Source organism: Lingula anatina, chromosome 3 (genome assembly GCF_051362555.1).
Source record: "Lingula anatina isolate TDL-2025a chromosome 3, LinAna3.0, whole genome shotgun sequence".
Classification (NCBI taxonomy): domain Eukaryota; kingdom Metazoa; phylum Brachiopoda; class Lingulata; order Lingulida; family Lingulidae; genus Lingula; species Lingula anatina.
Window position 1 is genome coordinate 5,376,611 of NC_141769.1, and position 25,242 is coordinate 5,401,852.

At 33.5% G+C, this 25,242-nt stretch overlaps 1 protein-coding gene across 7 annotated transcripts in view; it reads left to right on the forward strand.

Moving 5' to 3' along the window:
• The first annotated feature begins 14 nt into the window (after positions 1-14).
• The window catches only part of LOC106158899 (synaptotagmin-5), a 59,568-nt gene continuing 34,340 nt past the window's right edge, over positions 15-25,242 (forward strand). Inside the window, exons 1-2 of one of the 7 annotated variants that reach the window (XM_087010099.1) lie at positions 15-30; positions 445-539. The gene's annotated coding sequence lies outside the window, so the exon portion shown is untranslated. The other 6 variants (XM_087010098.1, XM_087010102.1, XM_087010100.1 and 3 more) reach the window with 6 other exon arrangements.

The window sequence follows — 25,242 nt, forward strand, 5'->3', positions numbered from 1 at the left end:
ATTTTGACCTAGATACGAGCACTTCTAAAGGTGCGTGTGGTGCAGCGTTTGTTGAAAACTTGGACCTAAATCTATTTAGGTCCAAGTTGAAAATAAATACGCATTGATTACATATAATGATGCATCGCCATCAGTCAGTAGAAGTTTTCTAAGTTGCTTTATAGAACAATCACCACTGCTATATCAGTTTGCCTTAGTTTAAGTGTTTTCTCTGCTGCTTAAACCGAGATAACCCAACACCTCGATCCGTACTAGTAGTTCCAAGTCGACTTGATCAGTGGCACGTACAGACGAGGTAAAATTATCTACTTGAGTTTCAATTTAAAAAATCACAAAACTCGTTTTCGATAAAAAATTGAGCACTTTTCACAGGGGATGTTATATATATAATGTGCTTTATTTACAGTATTTATTTATTATTATTGACAGAGTTTGATTTTCCAGTTTATGCAGCGGACAGACAACACTGGCATCTCTGGTGGATACCTCTTGTGCCACCTTGAAGACAGATGATATTGATGATGCAAACTTAACAGAAGGTATTTTAAGTCATTGTTAAGAATTAAATTAAAGGGACAGATTGTAAGTTTTTGATTGCACATTAAGTATATAAAACAGTTATGTGATGGCAAGTACTTTTTATCATATTTTTGCAGATTAATGGCAAGAATTAGTGTCTACAGAAATAATTTATCATGTACATGTACCTCCTTACAAACCTCACCACATATGCGTGTTAACCATCTTAAATTTGTTATTTGTAGTTGGAAATGTAGAGCTGGAATTGATAGTAGAATTAAAAAAAAAAAAAAAAAAAAAGAAAAAACATCCCTCAATGTGGATGAATTAGGACTTTTTATTTTCCCAGATTAATTTTGTTACCGAGTCGCAGCGAGTGTCAGGAAAGGTGGATCAAAGATTGGTTAGTGGGGAAAAAAAAACATTTACATCAGGAAAATGAGTAAAGTACATGTATGAGATTTTTTCCAGGAATAGTTTATGCTGTGCTACTTTCAAGGGCTTTTGTACTTAAAACACAGGTAAGGAATTATGTTAGATGAAATGTAAACTTTTGTTACATGATATGACTCAAATGGGACATGTGATGGCTATTTCAGAAGAAAACTGGAGGACTGAAAAAAAAAAAACTTTTATTCTTGTTCATGGTGTTCAGGGACAGATTTTAATTTTGTTTCTGAAATACAGTACATTAGAAAAGTATTTTTTTTTTTTTTTGTGCAAATTAACATCTTTTGATATAGTGATATTGTATATATGTGTTGTAACAAATAAAAAAGTAATGATAACATAAAAGGAATTCAATGCAGTTTATTTATGTACTGGTATATAAATAATCATGACCTTGTACAATGTAATATAATAAAAAAACAATACAGTTGGTGCATTACCATTCTCTAATTGGTAATTGGATTGCCAATTGTTGAGTGAACAAGTATATATCTTAATATAATGAACAGATGTACTACTTTAGTTACTAATAATTAAAATATTTAAGCTAAGGCAGTGAGATCTATAACTTCTTAGTGTGGTTATAGATTTACCTTAGACACAAACTGTGACGCATATTGCTACAATCATATGTTACAGTACAATATGAAGCATTTCAAATTTACAAGGAAAAAAGAACTATACATATATAAAGTAATAGATAAGTAAATAACAAGGTTAAACTGATATAAGTATTGTGAGCCTAAAAGAAAGATAAGAGAGATATAAGAATTAGGTAATTATTATCAATCATTGATTTATTATTTTTATTTTGTGTTTTTATCTAAATATTTGATATTTCTTTTCTTTTTGTTTATTCTCAGTGAACTAGAGTATTTGACAAAATATTGTGAATGGTAGTGTGAAGTTGTATTATACACAAGGAGGAGATAACAAAAATTTCCCAACTGTTGGTAGATTTCCAACTTTCTGTGAGCCAAAATATCATTGGTGTATGTGGCCCCCTGGACCTCTTGCCATATTTTTTGATTTTTTTTCACTAAATTGCTGATTATGAATAGCATTAATCTACAAATATTTCTGATAACAAACTAGTCCTGTACATAAACCAAAATTATTCCGAAAATTAATGGCAGCGAACATATGTCTTCAGTCATGCTTCCCTCTACAAAGTCTGTGATATGGATCCATCAGTTAAAAATGGCCTTGTAAGGAAAGATATTTAAGAACAGAGAAAACTTTGAGAATAAAATGCCCATTTATCAATATCATTTTGATAAACTACAGCGCCTGGAAGCATGATAGAAATAGACATGTATAAAGGTGACTAGCACAGGGGAGATAGTGCATTGTGTTCACTTCTCAACAACTGCAATCAAAATTTTGTTTGCCTGCAAGATGTTTTAAAAGGCTTAAGAGGAATTATGATTTGTCACAAGCTACTTCATGATTCTGCGTTTGACCAGGCTTTTTATGTTTGGAGACGAATGCAAACTTCAGCTCATTTATTCTAGAAACAATGGTATAATGGTTATAAAGTATATATCCACACCTGTTTTCCAAACCATTATATTATTTATTTATTTTTGTTGTCCTTACAAAAATTAGTTTCTCAGCGTGTTAAGCCTACGTGTGTAATCTGCAATTTCAGTGTACTTCTCACTACTAATGAAGTTAATTTTTTTTAACATGTCACATTGGAGTTGTGTATTATGGCTGTCTGCAGTCACAAAGCTGCCTTTTTATTGATACAAAAGAGCACCTCTATGCCTTTAAAAGATTTCTGTAGGTGGGATTACACAGCACAGAGCCAGCTTGTCAGTTTGTTTTTATACACAAGTTATTATTGATGTTGTTGAGGGGGAGAGGGATAACTCAAGGTATGAATATTTATTTTCAGTGTATGAGCCAATTAAGTGACCTGTTTGCTTAAATTACTGATGAGATTGGTTAAAAAAAATGTTCCTTTCTCTTAAAAAAGATCTAAAAAGGCAACACATTTTTAAGTAAATTTGATTGATTCTTCATCATTGGTGAAAATTGTGTGTTTTCGTGATCTCAGGTGAGGTGCACTAACTGCAGGTGTGCCCAGTTCATGTTCTATTGATCTCGGAGTATGCCACCAGTACTGCAGGGTACAGTCAGGCAGTGTAAGGCTCATGAGCAGCATGCCATATTTGAACTTCGTGCTGCTTTGATCCATATTTCAGTTTGACTAATGGATCAATTGTTGTTTGATTTTTGTTAAAAGATGATTTAACCTGAAATTCAACCAACTACAATTACATTAAAGGGTCATGGTTTGTTGATTTAAGCAACCTAAGCTGTGGTAAAAATTGGCAGATTGATTCAGTAGACTTACATGTGTTTAATGCGAAGGGTAATCATTCCTTGCTTTTCATTTTTTAAGTAGCCAAATTGGATTATATGTCTGCTTGATTTTTTACATGTCACAGTTGCTTATCTGACACCAAATATTTAAAATGTGTATTGATTTTTATGGTATATGCATGTGTTTAATATACACCTTCCTTCCACTTGACAAATTTGAATGAAATAAAATGAAAAGAATTCCTGAAATGACAAAAATTGTTGTGATGGCATTATGCTCATTATTTCATTCTTTCAGTCACATAGAAATAGATTATAAATATGAGACAAAATGGCAGAAAACCCAAGTCTGACAGACTTAATCAATAATGTTGAGAAAAGTTCACATAGACTTTGACAAAAACATTAATTGATATTGTTTTTAAAACACATTGTCAAGATGAATCCTGATTTTGCTTGTTTTATGACATTAAAATACTAAGAGTGCCTTCAACTGTTTACAGAAGTCTTTGGCAAAATGCCAATTTAAGTAAGTGAATAGCTGTTTTTGTTTAATTATGACATGAAATTTGATAAGATTTTATACAACCTTAATTTAATTGTCAATTAAGATGATTGAATGAATATTTTTCATGTGAAAACATACCTTAGAGAAGTGGATTAAAAATATAAAAAGTTATTTGAAAAAAAATGAATGTAGAGTGAGTGCCAGTAAAATTGACATATTTATGTATGTGTCTATTACCAAAGTTATACTAGAGTTGGCACAAAATATCATAATCGGACACTTACAGAAAATCAGTTCCTTAAAGTGTAGGATCTAAAAACACTTACAGTTTGTGATTAATTGCCTTGTTGTCTCAAGGTGGGGACATCATTGTTGACACACTGGTCTGGAAACGTGGTAAACATTAGGAAAACACAGGGCCACATGACATCAAATATTTGGATGATTGGTTTACAAACCATTTTTTAGGAGGGAAAATGTGCTTCAAAACAGGCTTAGGTGTTTGGAGGACCCGATCTGTGGATTTACAGAAACTTTGTGTGGGGAGAAGGCAAGTTTCTGCTCATTTGTGGTTAATTTATATTGGTAATGTTATGAATTTAAATGTTTTTATCAGGTCACATAATGGAGAGTGGAGGATGTAATAATATTGTTTAACTTTAATGTATATGTGTGTTAATCTCTCTCTCTCTTTCTCTCTCTCTCTTTTTTTTTTATGAACTGGAATTAGCAATTCATGTATGATGTATAAAACATCATTTTTAGCAAGCTATAAAATAAAAAAGGCGGGATATATATTGTTTTTTTTTTTTTTTTTTTTTTTTTTTTTTTTTTTTTTTTTTTTTACAGTAACAAACTCTGTAACTATATTAAATTTAATGTCTGATGATTCCTTATTTGAAAGAAATCTGAGGAATTTACTGAGGTGCCACAGAAAAAACATGGGTATGGTTTCCACTCTTGAGGCCATTCTGGATAAACTAGTATTAAATCAAATTCACATAGTTCTATTTGGTTAGCTCTATTGATATGAACGAAATGTATCCCTATCAGTCCAGGTGAAAAATTCTCCTTTCTCTCCTTGTGTTATCATGCAAATATCATGCTGTTCAAGGATCAGGTTATTAAGTTCCAATATTTGATTTGATTTGACTTGCTCTTACTGTAGCTGAAGTTCAGCATTGATTGTGAAAATAACCTGTAGGCAGTATTTGTATATCAAGCTATATCTTCAGAAGAGATTTATGTGGGGAGATGATGGAAGTTCTTATAGCTGAAAGAAAACTGTGATGATTTCGGACTGTCACATATAGCAAAGGGTTTTATGTCACTTACAATTGTGTTTACAAGTGAGATTTTGTCTGAATAAGCTTCTTAATTGTTGTCTGCTAAGACGTAGATGATTTGCGTCAGAACTGGAACCAAATTAATTAATTCATGCTGTGAAAAGACGCTTTGCAATATCTGATCATCACTTGGCTTCCATTAGGCCTAATTCCAAACAAACTGACCTTTCATTTTATATAATACTTTTTCTATCCATGGGTAAGTTCTGTACATTTTTATGTACAGACACAGATGTGTCTGTACATATTGCCATCACCTGCGTCTGTCGTCGCCGTCGCCGTCGCCGTCGCCGATCATGTCGCCGTCGCCGTGCACTTTCAGCGTTAACACCATAAGTGGAAGACAGTTTTACTTTTTGGTTTTATATTAACAGAGCTGACTAATATTCATAAAACGCAGGTCAAGTTCGAAAATCAGCATGATCGGGCCATTATTGAAGAATTTATGCTGTTTTTTCACTTTTTAGCATATATGCAACACTGTTAACACATTTCAAGGAAAACCGATAGGCCTGTTGTCATGAAACTCACAGGAATAATCAATCTTACTAAAACACAGATCAAGTTCGAAAATCAGCATGATCGGGCCACTATTTTAGTAGTTATGCTGTTTTTTCACTTTTCAGCATATATGCAACACTGTTAACACATTTCAAGGAAAACCAATAGACCTGTTGTCATGAAACTCACAGGAGTAATCAGTCTTACTAAAATGCAGGTCAAGTTCGAAAATCAGCATAATCGGGCCATTAATTTATAAGTTATGCTGTTTTTTCACATTTCCTCAGATTCAATTCTTAGGCATGTTAACAGTCTCATTATTTAACTAATAAGATTCGTAAAAGTGTTTGTTTGACATTTCCTGCATCTTTACAACATTGTTAGTTGATTATGTAAAAATGATGGTAAACTTAACATGTTAAAAAATTGTTAAAAATGGAAAAAAAACATTTCAGGACAGTGCTGTCTTGTCTACATTTTGGCATTTTGAAGGTATGACTTTGAAGTTCCTTGGGTCTGAAGACCTTTGCTAGGCACATTTTCTGAATATCCATGATACTAATATTTTATTATTAAAAATTGATGGTTATTATCCTGTTAAACATTATGTAATATTGCATCAAAATTTGAAGAAACCCCTATTTTTGGCACTGCTCCCATGATGACCATTTAAGGAAAACCTGTCATTACAGGATAGAAACATGGGACATGAATAAAGCTTCAGTGGCCAATGCAGTCTGTTTGGTAAATTTTTCTGGCAGTTAAACTGTTATTTTTTTTTTTATTTTTTTTTTTTTTATTTTTTTTTTTTTGTGAAAATTTAATTTTTATCTATTGGCATTTTCAAGGTGTGACTTAAGAACCTCCACGAGCTTGAAGACCCATGCTAATCACATTTTCTGAAAATCCATGATACAGATCTTTAATATTAAAAACTGAGGGTCATTCTGCTGTTAAGCATTATGTAATATTGCATTAAAATAGAAGAAAACACAATTTTGGGTGCTGCTGCCATGATGACCATTATGGGAAAACCATGTTACTTATGATTGTCAAACTTTCAAAAAAGAAACTAAAGACTAAAATGCAGCCTGAGTTGGAAAAGCAGTCTAATTGGCTTCTTTTTCTGGAAGTTATACATTTTAGTAAAATATTCACTTTTATCATGTTGGCATATTTATTGTGGGACTCGAAGCTCCCATGGCCATAAAGCCAAATGGTAATCAAATTTTCTACATGCCCATGCTATTTATAGTCAATAATCAAAAATTGGTGATAATTATTCTGTAATTTATTATGTAATGTTACATCAAAATTGACAAAAATCTTTTTGCACTGCTACTACAAACATTATGAAAAGAGACTGTATTACTTATTATTATTTTCAACTTACAAGTATGATTTGTAGGATTGGCATGCAGTTCAAATAAGAAAGCCAGCTCAAATGGGTTATCAATTATTATTTAATTTAAGCAGTTTTATGTGAAATTTTCATTTTTCTCATTCTGGCATTTTCAAAGTGTGAACTTAAACTTCCATGGGCCTGAAGCCTTACGCTTGTTACACATTTCACTTACATTGGTATTACCTGTTGAGCATAATTAAAATTTGATGTTGAATTTGCAGTTAAGCATAATGTACTTTTGCATCAGAATTGACAGTAGCCTATTTTGTGCATTGTTATTGTCTGCTTTTTGTCTGTACATTTGACAGCTTTGCTGCCTTGTTATCCATATATATGTGACAAGGGAAAATTCTTTTACTTAAAAAATATATTTTTTCTGTAAAACTTCATTGGAAAATATGGCTGTTCATTGTACCACCAGCGTTGGCGCTGGCGGTACACATGGTTTTAGTCCCGTCCGGATCGTTCTGCTGGCTCCGCCGGCTCCTGCGGCTCCGCCGGCTCCACCGGATGGCTACCGTTACCGCTTCTCCTCCCCCGTACCCATCTCTTGGATTTAGGTCACCTATAATCTCAACTCGTTCCACGTAAAATTTGGGCTTTGTCGGTATTGGGGTCTAGGTGTGGCACTCATTGCAATGCACCCTTGTCTAAAAATGGCAAAATTAAATGCTAATTATCTACCCTACGGAAGGAATTATGGGAAAAATTTCTACAGACGGCTTTCCAAATGTCATATGTTTAGATTTCAAATATGCCCTTGGATTTGACCTTTGACCTTTTTTTCAAGGTCAAATGGGCCAAAATTTTCAAAAAAATGAATTTTTTTATGAAAAAATAATTATTTGCCCTGTTATTCAGACACCACACAGACTTAACCAATAATATTATTGGAAAGTGTTACCCTTCGGGTCATCTTTCATCTCCGTGAATTTGGGGTCAGTCGGTGCATTTTCACAGGAGTAGCGGCCATAAGATACTGAAACTGAAAACTGTCTCTAATTCGGGAACCGTTAATGCTAGAGACCCATTCTTTTTTGCATTTTGTAGAGCATGTAAAGCCCAACACTGGAAGTGGTCTCAGTTTTTATGTACAGACACAGATGTGTCTGTACATATTGCCATCACCTGCGTCTGTCGTCGCCGATGCCGATACCGATGCCGTCGCCGATGCCGTGCACTTTCCTTGTAAACACGATAAGTGGAGGACAGTTTTACTTTTTGGCTTTATATTTACAGAGCTGATGAATATTCATAAAACGCAGGTCAAGTTCGAAAATCAGCATGATCAGGCCATTATTGTAGAAGTTATGCTGTTTTTTCTTTTTTCAGCATATATGCAACCCTGTAAACACATTTTAAGGAAAACCGTTAGGCCTGTTGTCATGAAACTCACAGGAGTAATCAATCTTACTAAAACGCAGGTCAAGTTCATAAATCAGCATGATCGGGCCATTATTTTAGTAGTTATGCTGTTTTTTCATTTTTCAGCATATATGCAACACTGTAAACACAATATAAGAAAAACAGATAGGCCAATTGTCATTAAACTTACAGGAGTGGTCAATCTTACTAAAACACAGGATGAGTTCAAAAATCAGCATAATTGGGGCATTATTTTAGAAGTTATGCTGTTTTTTCACATTTACTCAGATTCAATTCTTAGGCATGTTAATAGCCTTATTATTTAAGTAATAAGATACGTAAAAGTGTTTGTTTGACATTTCCTGCATCTTTACAACATTGTTAGTTGATTATGTAAAAATGATGGTAAACTTGTTATCGTGTATTGTGTAATAAAGTGTCAAAAATGGAAATAAACTCATATCATTGCAGTTTGTCAGATTCAATCATCCACTATGTTCAGAATCTCAGAATGGAGGAAATTGGACATTTAACACTGTTCTATTGATATTTTTCCCATCTCATCAGTTTTCTTAGTTGATCATATAAAAATTGCAGTAAACTGTTTATTTTGTTTTATGTTAAAAAAGTGTTAAAAATGGAAATAAACCCATGTCAGAACAGTGCTGTCTTGTTTACATTTTGGCATTTTCAAGGTGTGACTTTGAAGTTCCATTGGCCTGAAGACCTTTGCTGGTCACGTTTTCTGAATGTCCATTCTACTAATATTTTATTATTAAAGATTGATGGTCATTATGCTGTTAAACATTATGTAATGTTGCATCAAAATTTGAAGAAACCCCTATTTTGGGCACTGCTCCCAAGATGACCATTTAAGAAAAACCATGTCACTTATTGTTTTCAAACTAACAGGAAAGAAACATGGGACTAAAATACAGCTTCAGTAGGCAATGCAGTCTGTTTGGTAATTCTTTCTTCCAGTTAAACAGTTTTTTTTTTTTTTTTTTTTTTGTGAAATTTAATTTTTCACATATTTTTCAGCTTATATGCAACACTGATAACACAATATAAGAAAAACAGATAGGCCATTTGTCATTTTACACACAGGAGTGGTCAATCTTACTAAAACGCAGATTGAATTCGAAAATCAGCATAATCGGGCCATTATTTTAGAAATTAAGCTGTTTTTTCACATTTCCTCAGATTCAGTTCTTAGGCATGTTAACAGTCTCATTATTGAACTAATAAGATACGTAAAAGTGTTTGTTTGACATTTCCTGCATCTTTACAATATTTTTAGTTGATTATGTAAAAATGATGGTAAACTTGTTATTGTGTTTTGTGTAATAAAGTGTCAAAAATGGAAATAAACTCATATCATTGCAGTTTGTCAGATTCAATCATCCACTATGTTCAGAATCTCAGAATGGAGGAAATTGGACATTTAACACTGTTCTATTGATATTTTTCCCATCTCATCAATTTTCTTAGTTGATCATATAAAAATTGCAGTTAACTGTTTATTTTGTTTTATGTTAAAAAAGTGTTAAAAATGGAAATAAACCCATGTCAGAACAGTGCTGTCTTGTTCTTATATTGGGACTTTCATCATGTGAATTTTAACTCTCATGGTCATGAAACTATAATCTTATTGAAGGGGTGGATTGAGACCATCTTCTGGGTCTCCTGGAAGACAGTTAGATTTTAAAGTTTATATTGATGGGTATCTATTTTTTTCTTTTGGAAGACCATCAAAATGGAAGATGGATCAATAAAGATACTTTAGAATACTGTCAAAAATATTTCTGGATCTGCTTCTGTTATTGACCATGTTACCTGTTGTGCATAATGAAAAATCAGTGTTGACTGACTGCTATTATAAGCATTATTTATTGTTGCATCAAAATTGACAAAATGACCTCTTTTGCATCTTTTTTTTCTGTTTTTTGTCTGTACATTTGACAGCTTTGCTGCCTTGTTTTGTATTCCATACGGTTATCGAGTTACGCTGTATCAAAATATACATATTGGTGGTGAAAGCAAAATGTACAGTACGGTAATGGATAATAAATTTTGAACTCCAGAAAAATAAAACATAAGGCTTGGCAAAGCAGACAACTTGTGGTCAAAAATGACATTATTTCATCAAATTTGGACTTCTGGACTTTCAGAGCACCTCCCATTTCAAGAATTTTGACCAAAATGACCTTTTCTTAATTTTAATTAATTTTTTCTGTAGGAAATTTATGGCACATTATGGTAACTCCAAAATTATAACATTTAGTCCCTTATATCTCCAAAACTGGCAGAGATAGGTCCATAGTTACTATTGAAGTTGAATAGGAAGTCATATACTGGCAATCTTACTGTGACCTTGAAATTGACCTTTGACCTACTTTTCACCATGAACTGAACTTTGCAAATTTTGCTTCCCTTTTATCTCCAAAACTGGCAGAGATAGGTCCATAGTTACTATTGAACTTGAATAGGAAGTCATAAACTGGCAATCTAAATGTGACCTTAAAATTGACCTTTGTCCTACTTTTTCACCATGAACTGAACTTTGCAAATTTTGCTTCCCTTTTATCTCCAAAACTGGCAGAGATAATTCCATAGTTACTATTGAACTTGAATAGGAAGTCATATACTGGCAATCTGGATGTGACCTTAAAATTGACCTTTGACCTTCTTTTCACCATGAACTTAACTTTGCAAATTCTGCTTCCCTTTTATCTCCAAAACTGGCAGAGATAGATCCGTAGTTACTATTGAACTTGAATAGGAAGTCATATACTGGCAATCTAATTATGACCTTGAAATTGACCTTTGACCTACTTTTCACCATGAATTGAACTTTGCAAATTTTGGTTCCCTTTTATCTCCAAAACTGGCAGAGATAGGGCCATAGTTTCTATTGAACTTGAATAGGAACTCATATACTGGCAATCCAAATGTGTCCTTAAAATTGACCTTTGACCTACTTTTCACCATGAACTGAACTTTGCAAATTTTGCTTCCCTTTTATCTCCAAAACTGGCAGAGATAGGTCCGTAGTTATTATTGAACTTGAATAGGAAGTCAAATACTGGCAATCTTACTGTGACCTTGAAATTAACCTTTGACCTGCTTTTCATCATGAATTGAACTTTGCAAATTTTGCTTCCCTTTTATCTCGAAAGTTACGCTGTATCAAAAAGTACATATTGGTGGTGAAAGCAAAATGTGTAGTACGGTAATGGATAATAAATTTTGAACTACGGAAAAATAACACATAAGGCTTGGCAAAGCAGACAACTTGTGGTCAAAAATGACATTATTTCATCAAATTTGAACATCTGGAACTTCAGAGCACCTCCCATTTCAAGAATTTTGACCAAACTGACCTTGTCTGTATTTTAATTAATTTTTTCTGTAGGAAATTTATGGCACATTATGGTAACTCCAAAATTATAACATTTAGGCTTCGTTCACATGCAATGTCTATTTTCTAAATTCTATTTTCTATTCGCGCTATCTTATGATCACGGTCTGTGCACTGAATATCCCGCCGCGTAATTACTGGCAGCGCGAGCCAGTTACTTATAGTAACTTATAGTAACTGGCTCGCGCTGCCAGTAATTACGCGGCGGGATATTCAGTGCACAGACCGTGATCATAAGACGTGCCGCAAATAGAAAATAGAATTTAGAAAATAGACATTGCATGTGAACGAAGCCTTAGTCCCTTATATCTCCAAAACTGGCAGAGATAGGTCCATAGTTACTATTGAAGTTGAATAGGAAGTACTCCAAAACTGGCAGAGATAGGTCCATAGTTACTATTGAACTTGAATAGAAAGTCATATACTGGCAATCTTACTGTGACCTTGAAATTGACCTTTGACCTACTTTCATCATGAATTGAACTTTGCAAATTTTGTTTCCCTTTTATCTCCAAAACTGGCAGAGATAGATCCGTAGTTACTATTGAACTTGAATAGGAAGTCATATACTGGCAATCTAATTATGACCTTGAAATTGACCTTTGACCTACTTTTCACCATGAATTGAACTTTGCAAATTTTGGTTCCCTTTTATCTCCAAAACTGGCAGAGATAGGGCCATAGTTTCTATTGAACTTGAATAGGAACTCATATACTGGCAATCCAAATGTGTCCTTAAAATTGACCTTTGACCTACTTTTCACCATGAACTTAACTTTGCAAATTTTGCTTCCCTTTTATCTCCAAAACTGGCAGAGATAGGTCCATAGTTACTATTGAACTTGAATGGGAAGTCATATCCTGGCAATCTAAATGTGACCTTGAAATTGACCTTTGACCTACTTTTCACCATGAACTGAACTTTGCAAATTTTGCTTCCCTTTTATCTCCAAAACTGGCAGAGATAGGTCCATAGTTACTATTGAACTTGAATAGGAAGTCATATACTGGCAATCTAAATGCGACCTTGAAATTGACCTTTGACCTACTTTTTATCATGAATTGAACTTTGCAAATTTTGGTTCCCTTTTATCTCCAAAACTGGCAAAGATAGGTCCATAGTTACTATTGAACTTGAATAGGAAGTCATATACTGGCAATCTTACTGTGACCTTGAAATTGACCTTTGACCTACCTTACGATGAACTAAACTTTGATTGTACCATTTTTAGTTATATATATTTTTTGCATATTTTGAAAATTCTCGTAGATTGCATTTTTACAATTTGTCAAGCAAAAGACTGGTGGCTGTGTCCCTTATTTTGTGTATGTGGGGGTCTATACGAATGCGCTTACTCCAGCTGGTGGTACAATATTCGGAGGCGGTATCGCCTCTCTGATCCTCTAGTTTCTTGCAGTATTCATAGTCATAATAAAAAATTCATGACCGAAACTGCATAAACTCTTACATTGGCAGAAATAGAGTTTATTTTTACTGTAGGATATTATAGTATATGGTCTTAATGATTATCTCAGAAAACCTGCATATTATAATGATGTATATAGACAAGAAAGACTAAATTAAAACAATGACCATGTGCATGCTGGCACTTTAGTGTCATTATTATGATCAAACTACTGACTACATACAAAGGTATTTTTCTTTCTCTGTTGAACTATATAGGTATTATGTTTTTAACTTAGATATCCAATATACAGTATGTTGGATCTTAGCTTTAACACAACATATAATTAAATTGGTATAGTCATTTAACTTAAGCACTGTAGGCCAAAATGTAACTTAATTAAGTTATTGTCATCATGAATTTTTTAAAAAGCAAGGTGAGTCTCGTAGGAGTTTGTACAGAAATTTATGTGAATATAGAAAACTTAATAATTCCATCAAGATGAACATTTCATGAGAGAAAAATTAACCAAAGGTTAGCTTTATGATATTTTTCATGAAGAAATACAATGCGCTCGTGATCTGTGAAGAAAGATTCCATCTGTTACATTGTAGTCCATGAGAGGGAAGAAAAAAGGCTACAGTTCAGGGGAGAGGTAATTTTAAGCCTATTGACATTCTTGTCTCCTGTTTTGTTGACTTTAGCTTAGGGTGCCATATTGTGACTAGCAAGCGATCCATTGGATTACAACTAGCGCGTATCATTGTAGAGATCCCTCCTTGCATTAACCACTGCAAAGGACATCAACAACAGTGTAATTTTGAATTTTACATAAGCCAGCATGTTTAACAAGCAGATTTGCTCATGCAATGCGTAACGTGCACATGGCTTCTGGAGTAATTGTTCACAGGTGTGAAATTAGGAGTAATGCACATGTGCATGACCAGTACAGGTAAAATACAGCCTACAGCATCTTTACTTGTCCATTTCCCTGTTCCTCTGGATGAGATAGACCTGTGACAGTAGAAGTGTCAACTGAGAGAAATTTCTACAACATTGAAGCTTGAGACAGAGCATGAAAGGAATTAATGTTCCCCTTTAGCCAGGTAAATTCCAAAGGTATTTTAATGTATTGGCTGTTATTATTATTATTATTATTATTAAAAGTAATGTTAAAGCAAATTGTTTTCTTCATGAGAAGTACTTTTTGGGGAATAGTTTGTGGCAATTTGGAATCCATCTGCGTTACCTTTTGATTCATATTGGGCAGTGAACAATTGATTCAATTTTTACATTCAGCTTGAGTGTCTTATTTTTGTCCTTTTATTAATATTGTCGTAGAATACAAATAAAATGTGATAAGGTTTTTTAGGGCTAGTCTGTCTGAATTAGATTGAGGGGCTATTGGCTATGAAGGAGCTCAAATTGAAGGGCAAATGATGCTTAGGAGCATGCAGAGAGAATAAAAGTGTCTAGTATGTTTTCACCACACACCCTTTTTTTGATGTATTAGCCTTCTCGACAAGTATATTGGCCTTCCTGATGTTTGTGCAATCTCATGATATTCACAGGTTGTTGTGGTCTGTTTTTTTTATTATTCTTCAGAAAGGAAAGCAACCTGTTAGTGCATGGAGGGTATGTGTTCCGGTGCTTGAATGAATGAATGAAAAAAAGTAAATGGGCCATGCTTTTTCAATGATGTTTGTATAGTAGGTCTAGAAATATACAGCAAGACTGAATACGTAAGTACTAGTATGTTATACAATGTCACATTTGATAGCATCCATCCATGCAGTAAAAAGAGGCAAGACGGAAAGGAAAGCAGTTTGAATACAAAAAGTGGAAATAGGGTCAAACTGTTGGACTTAAAAAGGGTTCACTTTTCATCAGTACCTACTGCACATTTGCCTAATGCTTCAAAATACAAGTAGTCTTTTGAAAAGTACCCAGTGCAGGATTTTGACTCTTAGAAAAGATTTTTTCTGGGGTTCATTTACAAGTATTGATTTTAAGAAAAATTTTTTCTTTGCATGTTTTCTGATGAAATAATGGTTAAGACTGTACCATATGCTTTGCTTTACAGTGCTTTTTGAAGTACATGTACAGTACCTGTATGTCAGCTAGCTAAACAGTATTGGTGGATTAATTTTATCTTATATTGTTTGATAAAATTGCCTTTGGTAAATATATAAGTAAGTGGCCTTAATTGTAAGTTATTTTATTATGACTCTCCACTGCCAACATACTCATACATGTCTGAATATTGAAATGTTTGTCATTCATGCTTGAAGTGGGAGTAAATTATTGAAGACCTGGGGTTTACCCACTGATGTTGATCTTTGGCGTGAACAGACAAATTGAATGACAAACTAGTTTCTTCAAGTAGGCAATTATGACGAGTCTTATCATTTTAAGCATATAGAACAAGATTCATTGATCAGGATTACAAATTAATTACTATCCAAATAAAAAATACAGTTCACCTGTGGTAATTTTCCGTCTGACAGCCTCTTAACAAGTCCACCGTTCATGACCATGTGGGAGTATCCCAGTGGGAAACGGGACACCAGGCTTTCTGGGTGAAATTCTTTATAGTTTTATCACGTAGGTCCAATAATCTGCTCAGGAAATTATATCAGGTATACATGTATCTTACGTGGATTATTTCAAGTCAAATGTATGTATATATGTAGGAGTTCACTTTGGGTAATTCGGTCAAGGTTTTCTACTAGCACTGATAAAACAGCAGACTGGACAGAAGCATTAACTTGTACAACTATTATATACAGATGATAAAAGTACACTTCTAGTCTTAAGGTAAGTTACTTATTACTCTATTTCTTAAAAATCAGGCGTGAAATTCAATGATAGAGTAAGGTATAGTTATCAGGAGTTACTAGTTATCTTACAACAGGTATCAGACAAAGTGGTCAGGTGTTTAAAGTTCTCTATGAGGTGATAATGTGCACTATATTACATAAGCTGTGATCTGTTTATTCATTTAAAGAAAATTTTGTGTTAACAATTCTGTAAAAAATACAAATTACAATTTTCATGTTTAATGATAGCCAGCATGAGGGATATTTCTATAACAATTAAAAGAGATTTTTCTATTGTGCCCTGATTATGTTTCCCTACAGTTGGAACAGGTCCATGCCTGCGTTTAATATAACAAAAATTTCCAACAGACTCCAGAATTCAGACTGGGGTGTATTCTTTGCTTTAGAAAGGACTAATTAATTAATCTGTCTGTGGATGGGAATTAAGTATCCAGATCTTCGTTCATGCAACATTCATTTATTAGGTTCGTGTGTTTAAAGAAATGTGCCTTTCTTTTGGTGTATGTGAACATTTTACAGTTGTGTAGTAACAGCAGTATGCAAACGTGTCCTCACATTTAGTTTGGATTTAATCGTAAGCATGGGCGCGCAATGGATATGTAGTGGAGGGTGAGGGGGGAGCTTTTTTTGTTTTGTTTTGTTTTTTTTCTTTTTGTGTGCACATGTGTTTGCAAGTACAGATGTGCTGAGTTAAGTGATTCAGGAGCAATATTTTTCTTAAGTTGCCCCCACCTACTACCCTCATCAGTAAGATTCTGAATTCATATCAATATCATCAAAATAATAACCTTGAAAAAAATCTATGTTAATTCAGATTAAAAAATTCATACACTGTATCAAAATTTTGGGTCATTAAAATGTGTTAAACACATGTTGTAAATATTATTGATAAAAATATTTAAAGAAACATATGTATTATTTTAACTGTTAAATTGCCACTTTTACTATTTCAGTTCTGCATGATTTGTACCAAATTGTTTTGGAGAACAATTCTGATATTTTAATCAAAATATTTTGTTTGGAAACGTATCGTCTACATGTTCTGTGTATGTTATGGTCACATTGTGTAGTAAACAGAAAAAAAAGGCAAAATGTCAAAAGACTAATCTGTTTTGTTACACAAATCTTTGTCAATCTTATTGATGAAAAGGTTGTGCAGGGAAACAGATTGTTATTTACTTCTTACTTTTAATGACCGCTGTGTGCATTTTTTTGTCAGCTTTGTGGTAAAACAAATCTGTGTTTATTCCATTGATTTTTCTTTCAGTAATAAATCCATTGACATTCTCAGCTGAAAAATGAGGTTGATGCTAGGAGCCAATTGAATTTGTGATCTTTAACAGATCTTTCGTACTAACTCATGTTCAACAGAGTGCATGAGTACCTGTGGTCCCAAAGGTTAATTTAGATGACCTCAATATGGCCTCCAGGAGGATTTTGTCTTGAAAATATTTTTATCATGAAACATGTTTTTATTACAGACTATTGAGTTAACACCTAGATGGCTTGATTTGCAGTAGAATCAATGGAAAAAATCAGTGATTGTTGAATAAATCAATGAGCCATATGTGTTGCACTTAGGCTGCAGATCATAAAGTACATTTTTCACCGTTTTTTTTTTTTTTTCCCTGTTTCGCATGATTTTGACTGGTTATGTAATTACGCTATGGGTTTTTTTACACCCACTCTCACAAGTCCACATCCAAATGTATGGACCAATTTATCAAACTTACTCTGAATGACTGACTGTGTTAAGGTAATTGGGAAGGGGGTGGATGGGTCCATTAATTTAGATCTCTAAGACGTAATAGCTAGTCTATTAAGTTGTCAGTTTCTTGAAGTGGTTTGAAACAGAAAAGTGTACCACATATGATATGAAAATGGCCTTGAAATGATTGGCTGGAGTGGATTGATTTAGATGGGACACTAGTCTCTACCAAGGCAATGACATTTTGTCTCCTCTATTCTATTCTATTCTGGTCAGAGTTGTCTCTGTCACAGTGCATTATGTTATCAGGTAAATATAATGAAGGCCTCAGTTTTGAACACCACTCACAGAGTAATACTTGAGTATAATTTATGTATTATTTAGTGATTATATATATATAACAATAATTATAATTATTTTACACTGTATTTTTATATCCCTTCATGAAAGGATAGCCTTGCAGTCAACAATATTATTATTATTAATTTTTCAAATGATTTGCTTTTGGTGAGATAATATTCCTCAATATCCTTTCCCATGAAAGATTTAACTGTCTTAATGTATGCTATCTCAGGTATGCAAACTTATGATATATTAGGAGTGTTCTAACAGTTTTATAAAATTAAGTTTGAGTTCAATCAAAATAATACAATGATAAATATTGAAATGTTAAACAGGTAGAAAAATGCCTTCAAAGCCTGAATTTACCTGTAAGATGATTGGGGACTGTGTATAGCTGAATTATGTATATGATATAGCAAAGCGTAGGCTTGTGTCTAGATTATCAGGGGTGAATGATCAACATATACATATGATATAGAAATGTGAATTGGACTGCGTGGTAGAGAAGTATAAAAAGGACCATCAATGTTAAGAATATTTTATAGATACATGTAGTTAGTCTGTGGGATGAATATAGCATTGATAGACAGGAATAGGTACAATGGTGAGTGGCTCTTTGGAAAAATAGATAAAAGATCCTTAGATTCTCAAAACAGTGTGCTAGTACAACAACAACAACAACTGCCAACAATGCTAATCGAGGCATCTTCAAAATGAAAGGGAGTTCATGAGAGTTGTCCTTTAGTTATTTATGAAAACAAGTTCTGGATTGCTAGGTTCTAGTGACTGAGGTGAATCACCTGCAGGTGACTGCGCAACACTTGGTAGGTAAAGAGGATTTTCTGTGGTTATGTCAAGGTTTTAAATTTTATCTACTTTTCTTTGGTTTAACAAGGTTTCCTATCTGATTCTGTCATGCAGTGCAAAAAAATAGTAACATGACATGCATGCACGTACGTACATTAAAAGACTGGAAGTGTGCACCCCAGCAATTCTACTAACCGAAGCAAGAAATTGCTCAAGCGAAGTCCTCTTCAACAGGAAAGCAATGAAAAAGAGGAAATGTGCTCAATGTACGATTTCCTCGAGTATGCCTTGGTTACAAAAATTTGTCAGACTAGCTTTAGTACATATATGTGATTTGTTGCTCTTTCAGTGCTGGGAGACTCACAGCCTTTGATAATATTCTGTAAAAGGGCAGACAAGGCTGTTTGAAAAAAAGGATTAAATACAGTAAATGCTCATAAAAATTTAAGAAAGGAATTAACCATTTTTTCCGTAAACATTGTTTTGTTAATTATATCTAAGATCTAATATACCATCCGTTTATTAGATCTTAAGTTATATTAAAATTGTTCATTTAGTGCTTCTGAAAAGTTAGTTGACTTTATAAATGTCAGAGAGAACATTTTTTTAATATAATTAGAATGATCATTCATTTTCTGAATTTTTTAAGCTATAGCAGAAAAGTCTTTCAGAAAGATAGATTCCAAAATGCAGTAACAATAAATATAGACAAATACTTTGGCCAATCAAAAATAAGTTTTCAGGTGAATGAGGCAATGCATTATAAAGCTATAAATGCACCCATTTGTATGTATACATATTTTGATGGATAATATCAGTACTGCAAACCAAGGTTATCATGTTTATTTCTGCAAAGCAGAACAAGACAAAGCACTTGACAATGTGTATTTAGAGTAGAATTTTTTAAAATGATTCTCTTTGTTGGCTCTATCTCTTTCTCTCTCTCATTGACTCTCTTATTCTCTTTCTTTGTTTTAAAAAAAGAAAATTTGATTTTGAAAACATAAATTTAATCCTTGTGTGGCTTGAGCAAGGCTTATTTTGCATTTTCTCTCCAAGTCAGGAAAACAAGAATTTGAAAAAAAGGAGAAAGTGCATTTATCTCTAGGAGAAATTTATGACTTCAGAAACACTTGATCTTCCAGTGAATGGTAAGTGCTAGGTCCTATTACAGCTGATAATTTAGTACTGATATATAGCATCTGGATCCAGAAGATTAATACTTCTGCGTGGGAAGTGTGGGATTACACTTATATTCCTAGTAAACACTAGGTTTGAGATTATTAGAGACCTGTTTTATTGTATGCTCAGAGTTCCTGCCAAGTTTACTGTGTGGCTAAAACTGGATGAATAAGTTATATGTGGTAGGTTCATATAAATTTGATCTTTTCATTGGGTGGAAAATTGTGAATTTTACAGATACTGTATTTTTTTAAGTAATAATTTCTTAAAATAAGAGCATACCCGGTACCTATTGAGTGGTTGCAACCAAATTGAAAAGCAGAATACCTTATAGGTATATTTTATGCATTAAAAGAACTTCAAATACTATACAAAAATATAATATTTTAAAATGATGTATCTGAAAGTTTGATAATTTTTGCCCATGAAAAGATTGAGTCATTAACGTTTGCAGTTTCTAGTAAGACTTAGTGCTTGATCATGACAAGGGCACGTTTTTGAAGGCGGATGTAACAAACAAGTGGATATTCAGACTCTCTTGTCTTAAAACATATATCTTGAAGGTGGGGGGGGGGGAGATGCATGACAGTTGCAGATTTGTTTTGAAATGGATAACATTATTTTTCCTGACAAAGACCAGGCAAGTTCAAGTTAAAACCTCATTTATCAAACAACTAATTAACATATACATATACATAATTTAAATGTGAGAACTGTCCATTTCTTGTTCACTTGCATATTTTGAAGCATTTTTCTTAAACATTAATTAATTGTTATATAGTTAATGATAGAAATAAAGAACTGTTTTCCTCAAATATCAAGTTTTTTTTTTCTAAATTGAATGCCTTAATTCAGAATCAATATTCTTTTTTAAAAGATGATGAATTATGGGCTAATTTGTGTCTTAAAGTGAATTCAACAGTTATTGAGCAAGCTCAGGCATAGCAATTGTTTTCTAATAGCCAAGCTTACCAATTGCATCAAGGCAAAAATGAAGAAATCAATAGAATATTTCATAGGAAGCTACTGTCGACAAGGAATGCTGAATGAACATGGTCTGCACTCGGTCAGCGCTCTACGTAAATTTGAGTAGAGTTCTAGAATTTGATAATAGAATCTAGTGGTATGAAGACATGAATCATCATTTGCAAGCTAAATTGCCGTTTCAACCACAATTTTACTTCAAATGCCACAGTTGCAGATTTCTTATTTTCTGTCACGTTTTTCGTGCTGAAGTCTTTGTCTACTTTTGTTTAGCCAGGTAGCTGTAGCTAGTGCAGGACAATATCATAAGATACCGAAAAAACTGCTTGACTGGTAAAATTAGCAGATGTGTAGGCTGATATCCATGTCTGAAATAGAAAAGGAATTGAATGCAAGACAGGTTAGGGAAAATGTGTTTAAAGGAATATTTTGTCAAAATATAGAGGAGTTGTCAGTTATAAAATACAAGTCAGTTTTCAATGAAAACTGTATGTATTTATGAGAAGAATTTCATCAGCTGTGGTATAAGGATGAAGTGTTGTTTTTTTTCTTCAATCAAACAAGTCAACAGCTAAATATTGAAATCTTGTAAAAGCTTCATACATTTTTGATGTCAAAATTATGTCTTTTGTGAAATTGTAAGACATTGAATAGTTTAAACCGTTTGAAAGAATGCTCAAAATTTCAAATTGCAGTTCACTATCTATATTCATATTTCAAGTGATATGTTTTTTGTTTTCTTTCCACAAATGCTAGAACTAAAAAAAAATTGATGATGTTTACAGAAATCATATTTTGATAAGGCAATGTGGTAGATTCTCACCATGGCAACTTAAGGTGTGTCACCTTTGGTGATCTAATCATAATTATCTCTTAATAATGATGAGATAGGTTACGCAGTAATTAATCTATAGCAACAGACTGACATGTAGATCTTAGACTTAAATATAACAGAAAATTGTTCGTAAATTTCTGGAAATTTTGACATTTTTTTTCCTTAATCACCTAAGTATTTCCCATCCAATTGTGATTTAAAATTGTAATCTATAAACCTGTTTTCCAGTTCAGAATTTCTATTTTTTTCCGTTTAATAATGAGTGCAATTCACCCGTCTCCCTAATCTCTATTATGAAACAGACTCAAAAATTTGAAACTGATAACTTCAGCCTGAGTTTTAAATAGTTAAATATTTTATCAGCGGTTTTCGGTATGCTGTACTTTGGTGATTATAAGGGGAATTGCTATACTTTCCTGAAAATGTCCATTGTTTATCGTGTGCTTTGTATAGAGTTACTGTAAAGATTTCTATGTATGTGTGTAGTACATAAAACCATTGAGCAAATGACACTTGATATAACTACAAGTTCTCCTTCCCTCCAGTGCTAAGTTTCTTAAATATTGAAACGCGTACCTAGAACAGATCAATACTGAGGTGCCGGGATTATCAATAGTTTCAATTACTTAAATCCCAGAGGATGAACACAAGGTACTGGTGGGAGTCAGGTTGACAAGACTTGTTTAGGTAGATTGTTGTTTGTAATGATGTAAATGTGTCACAGAATGGAAGATCCGATGTCCTTGAATGTATTGTGATTGCTTGCTGAGTTCTCACACATGATTTGAGTACAGATATTGGGTAAATTCAGTCGTAGGAGGAAGTCACGTTATCAGTCAGTCTTTTAATTGGATACTTGTGTGAGTATACCGTTGTTATTTTTTAAGTGCATGTGACTAAACATGAATAATATTTGTTGCTGAGCGTATTCTGGTGATGGATTAGTAATCACTTGTGGTTTAATTTAGGGGGAAAAAGACCCATATAACATTGTAAATTTTACTAGTTCATGATGAAAAATAATGCGAGTTTCTGTACATGTAGATAAGGGCATAGATTAGAAGTTTATTATACAAAATATCTTCCAGGTGAATAAAAACCTTTTACTTTACTGTGCATTTTGTCTGTGGTCTGTGGATTAACTGGTTGTCGGTGGTCTGTGGATTAACTGGTTGTCACTATAATGCCTCATGGGACTTCCCTTGTACACATGTTTGACCCAAAGTGAAGACATCTTTTGATCAGTTGAACCATTGGAGTAATGAACCCGTAGACTGTTATCTCAGCGTTAATTATGACATTTGTTACAATTTGAATGGTCTTGATTGGTACAAAAGGTCACAGTTAAATGTTAATGAAGCAATTATTTATACTTTCAGTTCTTAGCAGTTAGCCTGGGATATTTTGCCCGTGATTGTATATTTTGTGATTTAAGATATTTCAAAATATTTTTAAAATATGTTTTTATGATGATATACAATTTTATGTCTTTGGAATAGTAGGTATGTACGTGTCACTACCAACCATAGAAATATATATTTTTGAGAATTACATGTGCATGCATGAGGAAGAACATTTTAATAAGACGAGTTAACATAAAAAATGGGTATCTAGTTGAAAGGACTTTTAATAGATTTAGTTTACTAAGGTCTTATTCGTATATTCCATATGTCACCAGTCTCAGTAGAGCTTACCACAGATAACAATATACTTGGCATAGTTTTGGCCGTGTCATTCATACTACATGGCTGTAGACTTTTCTCACCTCCCTTGGGAGGAAAGAAGCCATATGAGGAGCTGAAAGCTAGCATACGGACAATATGATCTTTCACTGCCAGCTAGACCAGGTACGCTACCCCTGCTGCTATACATGTTCCAGCTAGGTGAGCATCAAGCAAGCAGAAACCACAGGTACTGTTTTTGAAGAATTTGTGTGGACTCCAGTGCTCATGCCTAATTCCCTCTTTGAGGGCCAATTGACACTGACCACAGATTGTTGGTACAAGGGTATAGGTACAAAACCTTCTTCTCCTGATAGCATTTTGATAATTTATTACATGAAAGTGAAAGAATTCCAAAATAGTAATGTAGTCAAAAAGCAACGCTGATGATAGGGAGTAATTAATGCTTAATGTTGCATTAGCATTTTGGTGCTGGTGCTACATGTATTTTGGAGTCCATATGGATGTGATATTTATTGGACTCATCACAGATAGTACAAATACCACAGAGACCAAGTCTTTAATGCACCTTAATGGTGGTCATTATGGCTTAATTCTCAAATCATTTATGCATAATGCTGACTGGCAGATACTTTAGACATGCTTTAATGCGAGGATGATTATGGTGGAAAACCACTGTATATTTTAAAGATTGTCAAAAACTGTGAATAGACCAGCATCATTGATGTCTCAGTTGGTGATCTGTGTACTATACTACAGTAGGTGCTGATGTGACAAAAAAAATGAAGTGTTCATATAGAACAAGGGAGCATGCACTATATAACCAATGCATTTCCAGGCAGACTCCTCTACTTTTGTGCTAATTGTAATAGATCTCAGGATGCATGTGCAGCATACATGGCAATTAAACCCCATTCAGTTGGTTGTGTTAATTGGGGTTTTAAGATTATGGGTGAAAATCATTTGTTTACGAAAGCAATCCAAAACAATCATAGCTTATACAATCTAATCAAATCTCTGCACGGAAGCAAGTTTACCTGGTGCCAAATGTAATTACTGGTAAGCTTTGTTCGCTTGCCAACCTTAAACCTACTGCTATTTTTTTCCCATTTGAAAAAATATATGTGCAAAATTATGATGCCGATTTCCTTGAAATTAAGGATGGTCACACTCAGTCAACTTTTCAGTTTTGTGTGGTGTAGTAAAACCTTTTTTTATTTACTTCTTATCAAATAGAAGAAGCATAAACTTGTATGAGTCTATTAAGAGCTGATATTAATTACAGAGTTCTAAGAATTGTGATCTTTTCTGAGCCGAACATGATTGGAAATGAGTCACTGCTGTTCCATAGCACTAATCATATACAGTTTGACAGCTAGCATATGGTTACAATACAATTGCCCCCAGGGTGAGGGCTAATACATAAATATTATGTAAGAGTCACTTTCAATCCTTCTAGTCGCTCAGATTATATGAAAAAGTTCACTAATGATTCATTATATTGGCTTACATACATGTACATATATATGAACTAGAAACCAGAGAGGGCAGACCTCCACCAAGGACTTCACACTGATAAATTGTGGTAGTTGAGAGCACATTTGTTGCAC